A 10751-nucleotide genomic window follows, 5' to 3' on the forward strand; every position below is an offset into this window, starting at 1 on the left:
GCTAAGATGCAATATATTAATAGTTAGGCAACTGTTACCCAAAAGTTTAAAGAAAAAATATAAAGGGAAATTTTCCATGCTGGTGAGACGAACAGAGATTGTTTTATCAGTCATTTTGGTAGGAAAATAAAATACCTCCAGCCCTTATCTCTCCTCTGGAGAAGGCCTCCCTCCAACAATGCATGTCTAATTCAAAAGAGAACAAAGATGGAAAAAGGCCGTTTCAATGAGGCAGGAAATGTAACGTATGTGACCCTGCAGCTCTGATGGGAGTGCATCAACCTTCAATATTAATGACAGGGTTTGCGTGGCCACTCGTATGCTGTGCTGTGCTCTGCAGCTGAGAGAGAACACTGTTTTTCTATTACATGGGCTGGCACTTCTGTAAAGATCACCTGAGACCAACTGGACACATTTCCCTCCATTTCCGCCTCCGTCCTGCTTCGGTCTGTGTTGAGTGAAGTGGAATCCAAGCACTAATAGCTACAGTGTGCAGATGAGACGACGTGTTAGTGATGTCAATGAATGGCAAATGAGAGCATTCCGTGGTCACCAAATTAAAATGATCGACTTGGACGCAGAACTCGTTGGTAGATTTGATAGAAACTCCCAGTACATATCAGTTTTATTAAAGTCAAAAATGATTTTGTATACATTTGAAAATAGACATTAAAATAACGTACTCTTCATTACACACTACTCTCTCGTATCTCAGTGGTAGGTTTAGACCAGGGGTGTCGGTGCCGCATACAATCTAATTAGATGTCAAGTGGGCGGACCAGTACAATCATAACATAATTAACTATAAACAAATCCTATAATATTTTCCCCTATGTTTTCATGCAAATAAGTACACATATATTAGATATTTTGTATGTATTCATATGTATTATATATTGTATAATTTTGCAAAAATATCCTCGACATAAAGTGTTTGTGATTTTTTTTTTTTTTTTCAAAATTCATCAAGCAGGCCAGACCGAACACCCCACCGTGCCCGTTTTGGCCCGTGGGCCGTATGTTTGACACCCCTGGCTTAGATTTTGAAACAGACAATTTTAGATGTTTGAAATGCAGCTGCAGACAGAAGCTAGCCAGCGTAGCTTAGCACAACATGCATAAAAATATATAGACGCTACCGTGTATAGTTTATATATATATATATATATATTTATATTTAAAATGGCCATAGTTATGAATGTGAATAGTTGTTTGTGGGATATGGGATGAACTGGTGAACCGTTCATGGTGTATCCAACCCTCGCCCAATGACAGCTGGGCTTTGCCCCAGCCCCCTACCTCCATGACCCTACAAAGGATTAAGCTGTAGATGGATGGATGAATGGATAACACATTATAGCTTTTTCATTAAAAATCAAATTATATTTACATGAAAAATAACCTTTTTCAACTTATATTTGAAACTAGTTTTATTTGACCATGTGTTTCAACTCTCAAATATGTACTATGCTTAAGTCAATGGAAACATCAAGTTTTTATCCAGACCTAAAATGAAATCTGTCAAAAGTATTGAAGTTTTGCAACACTGTTTCTAGCTCTAGCTCCACCTGTTTTTTTTTCTCTTTCCCCTAAACTGAAAGAACTTTGGAAAGGAGTTCAACTTCAGTTCGTAGACAAGGCAAAGAACCAGCATGAGGACTGGTTCAAAAGAAATTCCCCAGAATTCTACAAAGACAGAGTTATCTGATGGAAGCATTGCTTACGGACATTTTTAGGGTTTAATATAGGATGTGTAGAGAAATATTGGCTTTACTCTTTCAACGTTTGGACTTACTGTTTATTGAAGTGTTATTTCACTCTTTGTTTAGTTAAAACTAATGCTACGTAAAATGGATCTAAAATAAGAGAATTAAGTGGAGACTTTATGTTCCAGCCTAGATGGATGTATGGATTGATGGATAGATAGATCACGATTAATCGTGATTAATCAATAAGAAAATGAACATTCCTTGATATGTTTCTGTATTTTGCTGGAACCGAGAACCAAATAACAACAAGTGGAGAGTTCTTTCTTTTTATTTGTGACTAATCCAGTTTGAGTTTTTTAGGACAAAAGTGTGTTCAATATTATATGTGTGGATTCAGTACTCTGGTGGAGCTGTTGTACTCAACATTAATAATTGGTTAGCAGTTCCTCACAATCTTTTAGACTTACTTCCTCATTTCCCCGTTCTCTAAGCGATTGGTGTATCCAAAAATCTCTTTCCCGCAGTGTGTGTAAATAACAACGTCTGTACATATATGCATGGACGGAGGGTGGAATTATTGGACATATGCTGTACAGTACTTCATTCTGTGTATGCGCTAGAGTTGAACATCTTTCATCTGTTTAATATCACAAATTAATGAATGTGGCTAACTTCGACAGCCCTTTCGTGTTATTCCAAAAAAAAAGTAAAAGTCATTCATGTGCAGTCAGGGGCAGAGAGGGATTGGTGCTTCACCAACAAGTAACCCCCCCCAAGAAGAGAAATGAAGGACATCTCGCCGGGGCATGTGCTTCAAACATGCCTCAGCAGCTTCAAGCCATGAAACAGATTGCTAAAATTACAGCGAGCTTCCTGCACCGCGGTCCCCCTGACACACGCAGCCGTCTATTGGAGTGGTCTTTGGCTCATGGCCGGTTGCTCTGGAGCACCGAGCGCCTGCACAGATCCCTCTGCCAATCTGTATTCTGACTGGACCGTCACAATTCCCCTTTCTCGCCCCCTTCTTTTGCTTTTTTCATATTCTGTTCCTGCTGTGGTGTTTTGGCTACCGACGCAGGTGATTGGCACCTTCTCGCTGAATTCATAAAAAAAAAATCAATTCTCTAACAGCGTCCCTGGGTGCATCAATCTCGGGGAGATGCTTGCCACACCCTCGTCCTCGGTTTCTCGGGCAGCAGAGTGCTTATGGATGAATCGTTCCTTATGGTTATCTGTATCAGCTCGGAGTGCTGAAGCGGAGACTGCAGCTTTAATTTGCAGCGTCAAGTGATGCACAACATGTTAGGACCCGGTGGTATCGGGAATGGCCGTGTTAATTGAGGGGTCGCATTTGAAAGATTGACTAATTGATCAGGGCCCTCACAGAGTTGGATAATTCATGACAACAGCACTACGGGGGAGGAAGGAGCCGTGTCACTGATGATTCATGTGTCTCCGCGAGGATAGTCGGTCTCTGCGGTCTCTTTTGTTGAGCAAAACCCTGCTCTGAGGCAACAGTATTATCAGCACCTTCGCCGCAAACACTCACTTCTTCCTCTGTATCAGATTGAAAAAGGTGAAGCCGGTGTTGATAGGTTGCCACGAATGATACAGTGTTGTATGTCTGTATACCTCCCCTGATAGCTGCTGCACTCCCCAAACACCGTCAAGATACAGGGAAGATGTATGGGGGTGTTGTAATGAAAGCATGAAGAGACCCCAAGACTCGGAGGAAACGTCTCCATCGCATAGGTGGGGAAGTAATGATGCCTTCTCTACTGCATCCCTGGGAAGAAAAAAAAAATGAAATGTGTAACAACAATGCAAAGCTTATAAATTGAAGAGGAGTCTCTGAAATGGCTCCGATCAAATCCGAGGCACACAGTGTTGCGGAGGGAGGGGGGGGGTTTTCCCCCCCCCCCCCCAACGAGCCGAGATATTCAGCGAGTACAAGTGGAGCGGTGGTAAGCGGGACCTTGGAATGTAGGGTACACGTGGTGCGTAATGGGAGAATACAGAAGGATGATCCATCCGTCCATCCATCACTGTTTATCCTCTAAGGCTTGTAGTCAGAGCCGGAGAAAATCCCTGCTGACAATGAGAAGGAAACAGAGTTCATCCTGGACAATTTTCCAGCCGACAGCTCAATGCGCAGACACAGACAACACTTCACATTTCCGTTCGAATGCACCGTGTTTATTAATTGTGTTACTTTTGTTCAAAGTTCAAAGAAAAAGTCCAGTCTCCGCCACGATAAGAAAAAAAGAATCTGGGTGTGATTGATGTTTTGCCTTTAAGATATGCAATCTGGGTCATTCTTCTTCTCTCCGCATGTACAGCTTGGATTGTTGTTCTTCTCCTCCAGAACTGAACTGAACTGAACTGAACTGAACTGAACTAGTCAAGCCTAACCTGAAATTCAGAAGCGTTAGATAGTAACTGGCTGCTACGATCTATCCCCATACAGCTTTTTAAAAATACTTGATATACTGTATTTCCAAAGTAAAACTCAGACAAAACTGTACGAATTTTGGATTATTTAAAGTTTTTGAGTTTTTGTGACTCAAGTTCAACATTTTGGTCGTGATCATTTCAATCAAATATTGTGCTCAGGAAGTTTATTTAAGGAGACCCTCTGTAGGGTTTAAGGACATTTCTAAATTGTTAGGTTTTATATGTATAAGAAATTGTATACATGACCAAAATTAAATTTAGTGACCTAGGTTGAGCCGTTTCCTGGGGTACCTTTGAGCCAAAGTGTTACATCTGGGTAACAAGTCCAAAATATTTGCAGCTTCAGCATTACCTATGCATAGCAAAAAATTTATTGAATATTGTTTTGTATTTTTTTCTTACGTTTAGACCCTTTTGCTCTCGAAATGCTTTGAAAAATTATACAATCCAACCTAAAAAAAAATTTAAAAAAAGTAAAACTACTACTACTACTATTAATAAAAAAATTCTTTTTTTTCCGTAAGACTTGCCTTGAATAAAAACATTTGTCTATAAGTGTTGTTCACAAAACTTTAGACAAATATTTTTATTATTGAGCCCACACCATATATTTGAAGTGGCTAAAATAAATCTTCATAGAAGTAGAACTTAAAAATTCTGGACATATTTCTTTTAAAAAAAACAACTTTTTCTTTGGGTTTTAAAGATTACTCGCAGTAACCTTTTTTTTATATTGTGTTGAAACAAATGTCTGAAGGTTTTGGTGCACCAATAACAAGTGTTTTCCTAAAGCTGACTTTTTCCATCACTGCTGAGACAGCATGAGACATGCTAGTCTTGCTGTGAATAATAAAACCAGATACAGACATTTGGCATTATTTCCCAAATCAAGGTTGTTTTTCGTGTTCAGGCTCTGGAAAATGAGTCTGTTTGTGCAAGTTTTTTAAAATAATGCAATTTATGCAAAGCCTTTTTTTTTTTAAATAGACTTTTTAAAAGTGATTTTAGGACCCTTTGACTTTGTGTTGGTAATATAACTTACTGACAGTGTGGACTGTTATTCAGAGAAGGAATCACTTAATTTTAGTTGTAATTCAGAGGTACAGGGTCTGTATTTTTTAACCAGTGCTCAGCATAAGAGATTTTATTTATACAGTGGGAGTCTGTGCAGCTTTGGCAAAAAGTTTTTTTCGGTTATTTTAATTCTTGGATTACTTTTTTGGCATGTGTGTTGGTTGCAGAGGCTGAAGAATAGCTTCTCTCGTCCCTATTGTGTTGCTAACTTTAAATCAAAACACTTCTCACCACATTGAGGGAGATCGAGATGTCAAATTAGAGCGTTGTTGCATCATATTTAATGCTCTCACATGAATTTTCAGCCTTGAGTTGAAAGGCACTCAACATTTAAAACATGGGTTTAAAATACATATTGGCACCAGCTGCTAAGTGCTTAATTTGCTGTTATTAATGAATGCACCTACAAATATCCTTTTCAATATTTCCGTGCTTAATTTGCTGTTATTAATGAATGAACCTACAAATATCCTTTTCAATATTGAAGTGACTTACCGAATGATTTCCTTTCATTAAACAACCATTCAATCCCCGACCTTCTAAGATATAAACCAGCCGCGTCTGCCAAAGTTGACCTGCAGACAGTGATCTGCCAAGTCTTACATCCACAAAGCAAAGGAGTCCTCGCAGCATTTTAGAAGCAGAGAATGTGGAAGAAGTGGAACTGTTTTCTGTGGCCAGACAAAGAATCAATGGCTCTTCCCACACACACATTTTAACTTTTTAGTTTTTTGGACAAAATCCACCAAGCGTGTCACCTATTAATGCTGAATAAACCAAATCCTCTTTTCTCTGCAGCAAAGAGAGTAGCTGCAAAATCTGCTGGTCAGATTCATTAGACAGGTGAGAATAAAAGAGCTACCTAAGTTAATGTTGTTGATACTATATTACTTATAAAGCAGTGTTCCCAACTTTAGGGTCGGCATCCCGAATGGGGTCGCTTGAAATTTAAAAGGGGTTGCCTGGTATTTGTAGTAATTGATTAAAAAATGAGTGATAAAAATGTATCATAATATATTTTTAAGTATTATTATTAGCACTATTCATCATCTTTTTTTAAATTGTGATCTGAATGTTAATCCAGTTCCAATGAAACATGATGCACAAGGGACAGCGATTTGATTTGAAATTTCTGGCGACCCCGGAGACATATTAGTATATGTCAAAAAAGCCAAAAAAGGTTGAGAACCGTTGTTTTAGAGATATTTCTTTTATGAGATGTGTTTCAAAAGTCAGAGTCAAAAACCAAGCATGACAGATCCGCCCTTGAGCAGGTCGTCATAACCAGACAAGGGGAGAAAATGAATTAGTTGGCATATTGAAAGCAGCACTTTCTCAAAATTTCCACTCCAATCATTGTTTTTATTATTACTATTAATTGTGCTTTTAACAGACCGGAGCCTGGAGGGAATAAATCGGCAAAAAGAAACTAGGAATTATATTTATTTTTTCCCTCAACATTTAATTAAAAGTTGTTTGCATCGTTCCATTTCCATTCGAAGGTTAGGTATTCGGCGCAGTCCGAGGACCACTGTTACAACCGTTTCAAACAAGACTGCAGTTTCCAAGGTTACCAGCTTTTTTTTCTTTTTTTTTTCTTCTTTCTGTTAGGTATCAGGACATGGGAATATATCACAATCACAAAAGGAAGAAAAGAAAATTTGTAATAGTAATCCTGTGAAAGCCTGCTGTGCTTGTGAAAAGGACAAGCCATTATTTGTCTGTTCCTTGTTAGATTGTCCTTGAACGTGACAGTAGGATCGTGACAGTGGTGTTGCCATTATTTCAATTCTTTCATATTGAATTTCATTCTTTTTTTTCCTGTATGTAAATTCTCCGTCCAAATGTTTACTTTTTCATTAAGAAAAGTCTAAATAATGACTTTTTTGACATTGCTCTGCACGCATTTGGACACAACTCAAGACAGGGGTGAAGGGTAGGGAAGGTGGGGGCAGAGCATCTCCCCCAAATCTGCCACAATAAATTTTCCCCTTTACCTTCTTTAAACACTGAGGCAGCGTCGGGTCACAGGTGCCATGAAAATTACCCTGTTTCTTTCTTCTTCCAGGCAAACATTTATTCTCCCACAATGACTGCACGCATCTACCTGAAGAATTACTTCTTATCCCGCGCACGGAAATGAAGTCGTTTTATACGAGTGGAGGCGATCGCTGACCAACACGGAAGCCGGAACCGTGGCCCAAGGTCAGACACTACACACTTTATAAACACAGTTTACAAAAACAAAAATAAATAAAGTAGATTGTTGAAGAATAACGTTGTTTTGCAAAAAAAATATTGATTAACTTAAATTTTAAAAAAGAAACTTCAAATTATATATTTAAATAGTTTCATCACAAGGTTTACAGATAATTATCTTTTTTTTGTTTGTTTTGTTTTGTTTGTTGGGGGTGATATTAGAGCTGATCTTGATCTAATTAATCTATTTTTTAATCTCACCTAAAAATTACTGAGAAAATTATTGTGGCAGATCAAAAGATTAATATCTAACAAAAAAATGGCTTTATAAAATCGTTTATTGTTTTTAACAGACTGAATATATATATATATATATGTATATAAATATAATCATGGAGTGTTACTGTGTAGTATTGTTTTAAACCAGATTCAATGCAAATACATAAGGACTCAAATGAAAATGAACTAAATGTGTAGTATTGTTTTAAACCAGATTCAATCTATAATGCAAACACATTAGGACTCAAATGAAAATGAACTAAATTTAGTTAACTCCATTAACGTAACGTTAGTCAACACTTTTGCTTCATTCACGTTCAAACAACCAACCCATTGTTTTCGACTCCGTGTGGCCTCAAATAACAGCGCCTTGTGATAAAACAGATGCGTTTTGTCTTGTGTCTCCATAACACCTAGTCATGAATATTTCATGAATCTGGAGCCAAAAAAGAAAAAAAGAAAAACACAAACAAGTGAAATAGAAACACCGAAATCCTTCGACGGTGCGAAGCATCGGTCTACAGCAGCCTGTAGGTCAATTTGCCACTTACTAAACCAAAAAAGAAATACCAAAAAAAAAAAACAAAAAAAAAAACTTGGTCAAATCAAATCTTGGGGATCTATTATTTTTTTAGTGTTGTTGTAGTTTGTTTTATTGTCCTTGCAGGCTGTGAGTAGTTATTGGTGACATAAAACCTGTTTTAGAGTCAACACGTGGCCCCTGGGCCAGACTAAAGACGAGACGACGCTGGGTGAAAACTTGTAAACCACGGCAAAGGCAACGCACAACTTAGCAAAACTATTTAAAGGCACACACACACACACACAGGGTTACGCCCAAACACACACAAATGTGAACGAAAACAAAAAAAATGACTGTTTTATTTCGTTGTGCTCTTTTTATGCTTTTACTGCACGGTGCTTCAGTGACTCTCTGTGACAGGAACAACAGATGGTTTTGGAGGAAATGTGACCGAGCTGAAATATTTAACTGCATTTCTTAGAGGTTTGAAGTTTAGAAATATTACGAATTAAGTGGATTTCAACATAGATTGGATAGTGTGTGTGGTCTTATTCACGGGCTTAAAATTTCATTACAGTTACATTGTCAAACACTAGGTGGAAGAATCAACAGTGATGTAACGTATTTGCTACACCTCTCTGAACATCTGGCAACCCAGCCTCTGTCATATCATCAGTTAGCCAGCATCGCTAACGCCACCTGATATGAAAACAACACTCCTCGACATCTGTCGTCTAATTTCAATCTCTTATTTTTTTTTCGTCACACATCTAAGCATTTTCTTGAACACATTAAAAGCGTTTTTTTTTTTTTTTTCCCTGAGTGCATTACTACAAATCGTTTCCTGAGAGAGGATCTGAAGGTCTCTGAATCTCTCTTCCACAGACTCTCTGGGTAACACTGTGGATGCCATTCATAAGCCCGAACAGATGAAATACATTCACAGTCAAAACACTGTCAAGAATACACACACACACACACACACCTGCCCATCTCTGTTTGCTCTATGCATAATGAATTATTAAGCGTTGGTGGACATGAGGGGCTGGCTGCCACAACACTGCTCTCTGCTGGTAAATACCACTACTTCTGTCCAACTGACTTTGGCACTGCTGAGAATGACAGACCCTGGGTTTGCTAAGGGAGCGGAGAGGAATGGAATTCCTGCAGAAAAAAGCGTAAAATTCATCTTATCCGACTGCACTGTGAACCATGATTTATTTGGATTTTACAGGGTCCACGATGTACATGTGTATGTGTGTGTACTTAGTACTGTGTACTGGCCTCATGATACTGAGATCTGAGCTTTGTGAACATAGATTTTCCTAAACTTATGTGTAGTATTTTTTTATAGTATTTGCAGTGAGCTTTCAGGTCATTGTCATGGGACGTTCGGTTTCGACCAGGTCAGAGCAGTCTGAAATTTAGCCCCAAACCATTACAGAGCTCAGTGTTATTGATAGAACTCACTCCTGGCTACATACGTCTTCTGTCCCTCATAAAAACGTTTTCGGTGTATATGTATTTCTGAAAATCAGGGGTGTATTTCTAAATCAGGGGTGTCAAACATAAGGCCCGCGGGCCAAAATTGGCCCAAAAATTAAAAGTACACAAACAGTTCATGTTCAGGATATTTTTGGTAAAAATATATTTCATTAAATATGAATGAATAATAATAAATATCGAATACACTTCTTTGCATGAAAACAAAAGGGAAAACATGGATTTATTGTTATTCATAGTTAATTAGATTATGATGTACTGGTCCGGCCCACTGAACCAAGATGGGTTTGACACCCCTGGCTTAGACATAGTTTTCAAATATTTCGGGTTATTGACTAAAAAAAAAAACTTTTTTATTGACTTCACAAAAGATGATTTGTCAACATTTTGATACTAGATGCTATGCAGTTTTTTGTTTTTTTTAAACATTCATTTTTTTCCCTGACACACTGAATTGGTACGAGTATAAATATCTCCCGTAATGTTTTTCACTTTCCACAAGTCGTTGCTGAAGCGAAAAAGCAATCTCAGGAAAACAAAAGGCAAAATTCCCGAATCTAGACGTTGATGGAGGATCAGCTTCGCACTGGCAGGAAAACAAAGATTTAAACACACTAAATGCAACCGTCGCCTTTATCTTGTTGCACAACTTTTCTCCATTCGCTCAATCACATGGTAGTGAATGAGCACTCTGGCCTTCACCCTCTTAATACAGCTGTTTGTGCTCTAATTAAAAGGAAGCAGCAGGTGTCAGCTGAGCCCCAGCTGCAGGAGTACAACCTGGTTGCATTAATTTGATCCGAAGCGGTTGTGACCGACTGTATGTTCTCTGGCATCACACATTAGGCCACGGAGACTGTGCGAGCGTACGGAGGGAGGGGCAGAGAATGCATGCTCTGCCTAGGCACGGCAGGCGACCGGGCGACGACATGCACTTTCTGGCAGTTGACCCAGCTGCCGCCGCCGCTGTCATCCGCGCCTCTGCCCCACCAGCAACATCTGCGCGATTG

At 38.7% G+C, this 10751-nt stretch overlaps 1 protein-coding gene across 2 annotated transcripts in view; it reads left to right on the plus strand.

Moving 5' to 3' along the window:
* The window catches only part of kdm8 (lysine (K)-specific demethylase 8), a 123315-nt gene that overhangs the window by 103092 nt on the left and 9472 nt on the right, over nt 1–10751 (plus strand). For both annotated transcript variants that reach the window (XM_017040805.2, XM_017040809.2), the window contains one exon: nt 7306–7442. The gene's annotated coding sequence lies outside the window, so the exon portion shown is untranslated. The remainder of the gene's footprint in view (nt 1–7305; nt 7443–10751) is intronic.

The sequence above is a fragment of the Cynoglossus semilaevis genome, chromosome 17 (genome assembly GCF_000523025.1).
Source record: "Cynoglossus semilaevis isolate Cse_v1.0 chromosome 17, Cse_v1.0, whole genome shotgun sequence".
NCBI lineage: Eukaryota > Metazoa > Chordata > Actinopteri > Pleuronectiformes > Cynoglossidae > Cynoglossus > Cynoglossus semilaevis.